Raw genomic sequence first — 7,500 nt, 5'->3', positions numbered from 1 at the left:
CAGAAACGTGGTTATTCAAGTGGCCTTGCTAGTATTCATTCTGTTTCTTTTGATAAACAGCTGTGCATTAAAATAGCTCTCTTTTGGGAGAAAGTAGGTTTTAGATCAAAGGGCATTTCATGCGCGCGCGTATGTGGGTGTGTCTGTGTGTGTGTGTGTGTGTGTGTGTGTGTGTGTGTGTGTGTGTGTGTGTGTGCGTGAGTGCGTGAGTGCGTGTGTGTGTATTGATGTGTTTGTGTGCGAGAGAGATTACAAAACCAAATGTCTTCCTTCAAAAAAAATCTCTCTCAAAACATTCACCTTATGTTACAACTGCTTTTTTGAACAGTGTCCATACAACAAAACCAGCCCCTAACCATCTCATTCCGAACGGGTTCCAGGTGGTCTTCTGGATCCAGGTTTACTCTTCAGTACCTCCGTAAGTATGTTTATCAATTGCGGCAAAAATTGTTTTCTTTAGGCCTGTCCTAAACTCGGCAAAGTCGACTACGAGCAGTATACTTCGTGAAGCTGTACTGATTGTCGTTAAAAAGACTATACAAAGTCGACTACGAGCAGTATATTTCGTGAAGCTGCACTGATTGTCGTTAAAAAGACTATGGTAAGTCGACTACGAGCAGTATACTTCGTGAAGCTGCACTGATTGTCGTTAAAAAGACAATGTAAAGTCGACTACGAGCAGTATACTTCGTGAAGCTGCACTGATTGTCGTTAAAAAGACTATGTAAAGTCGACTACGAGCAGTATACTTCGTGAAGCTGCACTGATTGTCGTTAAAAAGACTATGTAAAGTCGACTACGAGCAGTATACTTCGTGAAGCTGCACTGATTGTCGTTAAAAAGACTATACAAAGTCGACTAAGAGCAGTATACTTCGTGAAGCTGCACTGAGTGTCGTTAAAAAGACTAAGCAAAGTCGACTACGAGCAGTATACTTCGTGAAGCTGCACTGATTGTCGTTAAAAAGACTATGTCGACTACGAGCAGTATACTTCGTGAAGCTGCACTGATTGTCGTTAAAAAGACTATGTAAAGTCGACTACGAGCAGTATACTTCGTGAAGCTGCACTGATTGTCGTTAAAAAGACTATACAAAGTCGACTACGAGCTAACTTAAGGACCTCCTTAACACCAAAGAAAAATAAATTGAGTAACAAGGGAGGCAACTCTGAAAAAAAGAGCTACCTTGACCTATAACCAGGACAAAGTCACATGACTTCCTGCCAGTGCCATATTGAACTCATTCACTCTACAGCGCTCCGTGGCTATCGGACGTGCTTTTGCTTCGCTTAGGCTTTTTAGCCTTTAGTCTGACCTTTGCTTTGGTCAGACTTCACCTTGGTTCTTTCTACACCTCCCTCGTCTCTTATTCGGTGTTTGGGGTGAGCATCTTTGCAAATTTTTGCCGTTTTATTGCTTGACACAGGTCGTTTTGTTGACTTAGAAATGTTTGCACGCTTTTGTCCGTCATGTCGGACAGCGGTAAAAAGAAGATTTCTATGCAGGTTTCGGAGCTTTCTCCGGTTAAGAAGCCTTCTTGTAAATCTAAGGGTTCTTCCAGTCAAGCAATAGTGAAGGTTGTTGACCCTTCTTCTACGCATTCTTTCGATGTTACTATCGACTTGCCAAAATCTCCCTCCATGCCGGCTCTGCCTTCAGAAATTGTACCGGTTACTACTGGCTCTATCTCTGCTAGCGAAAAGCAGGATTTTTCTGCAATGCTCCTTTCCTTGAGTGCTCAGATAACCTCTCTTTCAGCGGAGCTTTCTTCGACTAGGGCAGAATTTCTGTCCTTGCCGGCGGGAGTTGACGATACGCGTTCCTTGGCTAGGGTGCGTGTTTCTCCCTTGGTTACCGTGGTTTCAGCCGATGTGCATGCTGCCTTTGATACGAGTGACGGAGACTTTCCTCGACGTACTCAGGCCTCTTCTGACGGTCGTCCTGACAGTTTTCAAGGTATTTATCCTTCGTCAGTAGCTGGGTTCAACGCGAAGGGCGTATCTCGGAGAAAGTAGCTCCACCCGATGGCTGGGGTGCGATTGAAAGTTCTGAACCCCTGGCTACTCCGTTCCGTGCGCGCGGGCGTGTGGTACAGGGTAGGAGCCCAGATACGCGTTTGGTCTCTGTTCAAACAGGGGATTCGCTGCTGTCAGCAGCCTCAGTATCTTTACACGAGGTCGAATTGGCACAGCGTTCCCCGCTTCTGCCCTGGGGGCAGGGAAGCAGTCCTTATGGAAGCATCACTTGGGTCTAAAATCCCTCAGGTGTCTTCCCTTCCGGGGGGCAGGAAGCAGTCCTTAGGGAGGCATCACTTGGGTATAAAATCCCTCGGGTGTCTTCCCTTCCGGTTTGCGCTTCGCCTGGCTATGACAGTCACGGTGTTAGTGTATTTCCGGTATGCACGGATGTGCAGGACTACAGTTAGGATTTTGGTGCTTCCGCTCAAGAAGAAGACACCAACTTCCGGTTACCATTAAAGCTCCCCAATGCGGGTGTCTTCCGGTAAGCGAAAAAAATTTGCACACGCCAGTTGCGGGCTTTCAATCCCGAAGGCTGGTTCCGAGTAACTACGAACGTAATCGGAAGTTCCGATATTTACCAAGTCAAAGAGCCGAGTCGAACACTATCCTTGCGTCATCCAGAGATACTGTAGACTGCAGATCTCTGCGTCATCTTTGCAAGCAGCTTCGGAGATTTCAAAATGTTTGCTGTGTGCAACACATGTTCAACGACAACATCTAATACGGATATTTTGGATGTTTTGAGGAAAGAACTTCTTTTTCTTGTCGTAAAACTAAAATAAAGCATGCACGCGTATGGGAGCCACAAACCGCATGCATACTGGCACACACTGATGCTGGTGATTCTGACTGTACACTGTTACAACTTAGATCTAACTGAACATGATCACGTTACTCGTTAGATCATCAGTGCTATCATTTTGTAGAAACTAAAAAGGCACTCGGAGTCCAGTAACAACATATTGAAGTATCTGTGAATGTGTTTCTGGCAATCAAATGGGAACTCTGGTGTACAAGAGGTCTTCTGCTGCAGCGCATGGTGTCTAGATCTGGATTTTGAAGGCTTCCACCGAGGCTGATGATACTGCCTGTGGTGGGAGGGCGTTCCATTCGCCAATGGTGCGAGGAAAGAAAGACTGCTGTCTGTATGATGTTCTGCAGACTCGGAGTTTATGAGCCTCAGCATGGATTGAGCGAGTGCTGAGTGTAACTCTTTTCGCTCTATCCTACTAATTCACACATTGACCCTGCAGCAGTGACGATCATTTCTAGATTGCAATCGGCAAAGTTCGTTACTCGGATTGCACTCATTCCAGCGCTACCGAGACACGAACGACAACTCAAATCCATAAGCATCCGAACACATCGGAACTTCCGTTTACGTTCGTAGCTACTCGGTAATAGCCTTCGGGATTGAAAGCCCGTAACTGACGTGTGAAAAAAAATGTTGCTTCTGGGAAAGCTTCACCAGACTATAGCAGTCAGTGTGGTAGCGAAATTCCGGCATGCACGGATGTGCAGGACTACGGTTCGGATTACGGTGCTTCCGCTCAGGAAGAAGACACCAGTTTTCGGCTATTATCCAAGTTTACCCATGCTTTAGCATCGGCAGCGGAAATAGTTTCGCTGTACGTTGAGGAAGGGGTGGTTGCTTCGGCAATTTGTCCGTACCACCACCTTCAGCTTTGGTTGACTTCCGCTCAGCTCGGGAAGAAACGCGTTCCTTTCGATCTGCGAATCTCCCTCTGTTGCCTCATATATGGCCAAGTTTCTGAGCAAAACCGACGGCAAGTCGACGCACCGACTGACACAGTGCCGCTTTTGGCAGCACACAGTATGGCGTCGGACTCAGTCAAACCGTGGCTTGCTCATGCGAAGCATCCCACTCCTCTCTCTCAGGGTGCCTGCCAGAAGTTCACTTCAACAGCCACTTTTACAACCTCATCGACACTTGCCCTCCCGCATGCTACTCTTCCGATTACTATGAAACTGGTTACGCTTAGGGAAGACGGCTACAGTAGAACAGAGCTGTACCTTATACTGAGTCCTCTCTCTTGTCTCTGGGGGGAAAAAGCACAGGATCTTTTCGATTTATCCTCTCTTTCGGAAACTTTGCAAAGATCTCTCTCGCGCTCCATCTCCTCTGCTCTTGACAACTTCGAGTTTCGTCGTGACGCGGGAGAAAAGGACGTCACTACGCTGCTAGCCACTTTGGCTAAAGTTTCTGCTGAGCAGCTGAGCCTCCCAGCGCTTCTCTTTGCACACTCCATGCACGCGCGCAGGGTCTTCTTTCTCTCTAGGTCTAGGATCCAAGATAAAGTCACCTTCGAGTCACTTTAGTCTTCTCCTTTCACAGAGGGTTCCTTGCTTGGTCAGCCGTCGCTTGGCTCAAGGTGCAAGTAAGAGGCGGATCTACTCCGGCACTCATTGTTTTTTGTGTTTACCAGGGCAGTGTTCGCACGTCTACGTTGCATACCTCACCATCTTCGGGCAAGAAACCGGGAACTGCTTCACTCTGCCTCAGATTAGGCAAGATAATGAAGCTAGGCAAGTACACATAGGGTTAGACTCTCTGGCTTAGGCAGCTTTGCGTGTATGTACGTTCACTTATGGTGAAGCTGCATACCTCTTCTTTTTCGCCTTCTCGGATGAAGCTGCTAGGTGCCACTAATTTTCGCCTAAGCGGCGAAAAACAGGTCAAGTTATTTAAAAGCAAACTCAGCTTTTCCGGTTTACGGAATCGCTCGCTTTCTCATAAGTCATAAGCTTTGGTTTTCCAACAGCTCGCCAGAACATGGCCAACTTACTGGTGCACATTCTGACTCAATAAAATCTTTAGGATTACTGAGCCACTGTCCGTAACCTCTCAGACGGAACTTTTCCGGCGAAGCCTACCCTTTATGGTAGCGGCATTGTGTCAGCGACTTTCGCTGGGCAACACAAAGGACTCGCATAAAATTCCATAGTTTCAGCGATTCGTTTTAAGAGGTTACGGAAAGAACTAAGGACACCATCATGTGGTGAACCTTAGGTTTGGCATAGAGGCTTTTAGCATTGGTTTTTTTTCCCTATACGCAAAAGATAGTGACCATTATGTTTTTGTCAATAATAAATAGAATCACATACCTTGAGGTTCAGTGATTCAACTTCGGCATTACGCCCTTCAGGGCCTTTTTCTCCCGCGAGTTAACAAGCTACATGTACACTCGTTTTGTAGTCTTCACTGCGGCGGCCCCTGGATTTTTCCTAACTTTGCAATGTGCTAGGAGGTCTCTCCTACATTGCAGAATAGTACGCAGCTGTACGCCCTGATAAAATCTCAAGTCTTCTCGGCTAAGCCATCGAAGTGACGTCACACTTGTCACAGTATGGTATAGGCTTCCGGCTTTACCGCGCTCACCCCTCTTTTCCTCTGAAGGCTGAATCACGGCACTCCAGTTCAGGGATTCAGTTTCGGATATTTACTCAGGCTCTCTGCACGCTTTTCTAGTGACAATATAGGCGGAGCAATTTTCGCACAAAGAGCAGAGAGAGGGTACGACTTACCTTTTCCCTCAGCGGGTATCCAACTTAAGGTTTCCAGCACTCGAATTACCAGTTAACGAAACCTTGGCATAATAGAGGCCTTCTCTATCCCTAAGCCAGTTCTCTTACCTAGAAGATATTTACCCGCCTCTTTGCAGCCTCGGCATAGACTTTCTCGTTTTTCAGCAAAAGGCCGCAACACGGTCTCGTTTCGACCACCGAGGTTAGGCGGCATCGGTCTCGGTTACTGCCGGGATGGGTGACCGTTTTTGAACACGGGCCTGTCAGGCAATCTTTTTTAACTTTCAAGCTGCTGCCTTACGGCTTCAGCTATCGTACTGTCGTTTATTCAAACTCAAATTCAGCAGTACTTCGCTCCCGTGAGGGCTACATGTCTGGTTAACAGAAGTTCGCCCTCTTTATTTCAAGCCACCGCGTAGGGACATGGGTATATAGTACTCACGGATACCACTCCCGTATCCATTGAGGACAACGGTTGTCTTCTCTGGTGCTTGATTTCCTCTCAGAACTTCATCGTTTTCTTTGAAAGACCAGTGACATTCTGTCACATTCTCGCAAACGGGGCCTTCCTCCTCACTCATTAGCCTTTTGAGATAAGGTGGAAAGAAAAAAGGGGGGGTGTGTTTTGTAACTTGGACAGTTCTCCCTTCACCTTGGGCTCCGTACAGGCTGTGCGAGATAAAACATGGACCTACATCTAGGCCTTACCTCAATTAGGCTATGATTCTCCCTAATTTTGTCAGTGTGACTTGCTTAGCTCGCATTTTAAGATTACAGGTCTCTGTTCACAGAGAGACCATATGCTAGATAGGGTTCAATACAAAAAGATCACAGCAAGACAAGTCCGAGTCTTTTGGTATCGGAGGTTCTACGCTCCTCAGATTTTGAACAGCTACAGTCCGCTAGCCTTCATAAACCTTACGTGTGAAACGTTCTCCCTTTTACTCCTAGCTACAGCGCGCAGATGTAGCGAGATTCATGCACTCTTCGGCTTACCGGGAGACGTAGGTTCCAATAGAGGCTCTCTATCTCACTCCATTTCCGGCCAGACTTCTTAGTCAGGCATCAGAAGCTAGGACAACCATCTCCGATGTTCTTAGTTTTTCCTCTTTATGGGATTCTCGCCACAGGCGACCCATTATTATGAATCTGACCAGTTATATCACTATGCTCCTTCCTGTCTCATACAAGGGGTTTAAGATCATAAGCAAAAACTACTCTTATCGTCTTTGAACACAAGGGCAGATAGGGACATATCTGCGTTGGTGCTAAAATCGGTAGGATATTCTGAAGTCCTTGACTCCTCCTACTGGAGATCGGAGGAGTTCTCTATCAACCTTTACCTGCGCGACTTTTCCAGCGCGCGACAGGACGGTTCCAATGCGCGACCAGACTGACTGACTATTAGGGTTTAACGTCCTCTTAGACCAGTTGGCCTATACTGGGGCAGGTATTGGTAATATGCTGAAGATATGGTGTGATATTTTGACTCGAACAAGCCCGCTGTGGCTGTCTTCTTTGACACATCAGCATTGGGTTTGTCTCGTCAAAGTATCGAAACACGATCATGATAATCAGAGACGAGAGATGATGCACGCGTGTCTTCGTGTTTTCAAAGCCCTGAGACTTTCGCTGTGAACTTGGGATCTTTTTAGTGCGCATGTGTGCACACGGGGGTGTTCGGACACCTGAAGAGAATCTGCACAAAGTTGACTCCGAGAAATAAATCTCTCGCCGAACGTGGCGTTCGAACTCACGCTGATAGAGACCAACTGGCTACAAAGCCAGCGCGCTACCAACTGAGCTACTTCCCCGCCCTATGCGCGACCAGCAATGGTAGCAGCAGGGCAAATTATTGCCGAGCTCATAGATTGAGCATCCCATGCCCACCGCGTTTATTAGCAATCTGCTATATGTGAGTTGGGATAAGATA

The 7,500-nt window shown here is 47.0% G+C and overlaps 1 long non-coding RNA gene across 1 annotated transcript in view; it reads left to right on the top strand.

Annotated features, from left to right (window-relative positions):
* Positions 1–326: 326 nt before the first annotated feature.
* LOC138972223 (uncharacterized) overlaps positions 327–7,500 on the top strand; it is a 13,557-nt gene continuing 6,383 nt past the window's right edge. Inside the window, exon 1 of the long non-coding RNA XR_011457500.1 lies at positions 327–418. This is a non-coding gene — a long non-coding RNA (uncharacterized lncRNA). The remainder of the gene's footprint in view (positions 419–7,500) is intronic.

This window comes from Littorina saxatilis, linkage group LG8, assembly GCF_037325665.1.
Source record: "Littorina saxatilis isolate snail1 linkage group LG8, US_GU_Lsax_2.0, whole genome shotgun sequence".
NCBI classification, from domain to species: Eukaryota; Metazoa; Mollusca; class Gastropoda; order Littorinimorpha; family Littorinidae; genus Littorina; species Littorina saxatilis.
Note: the sequence above shows the minus strand (reverse complement) of the source record. Positions and strands in the feature narration are given on the sequence as shown.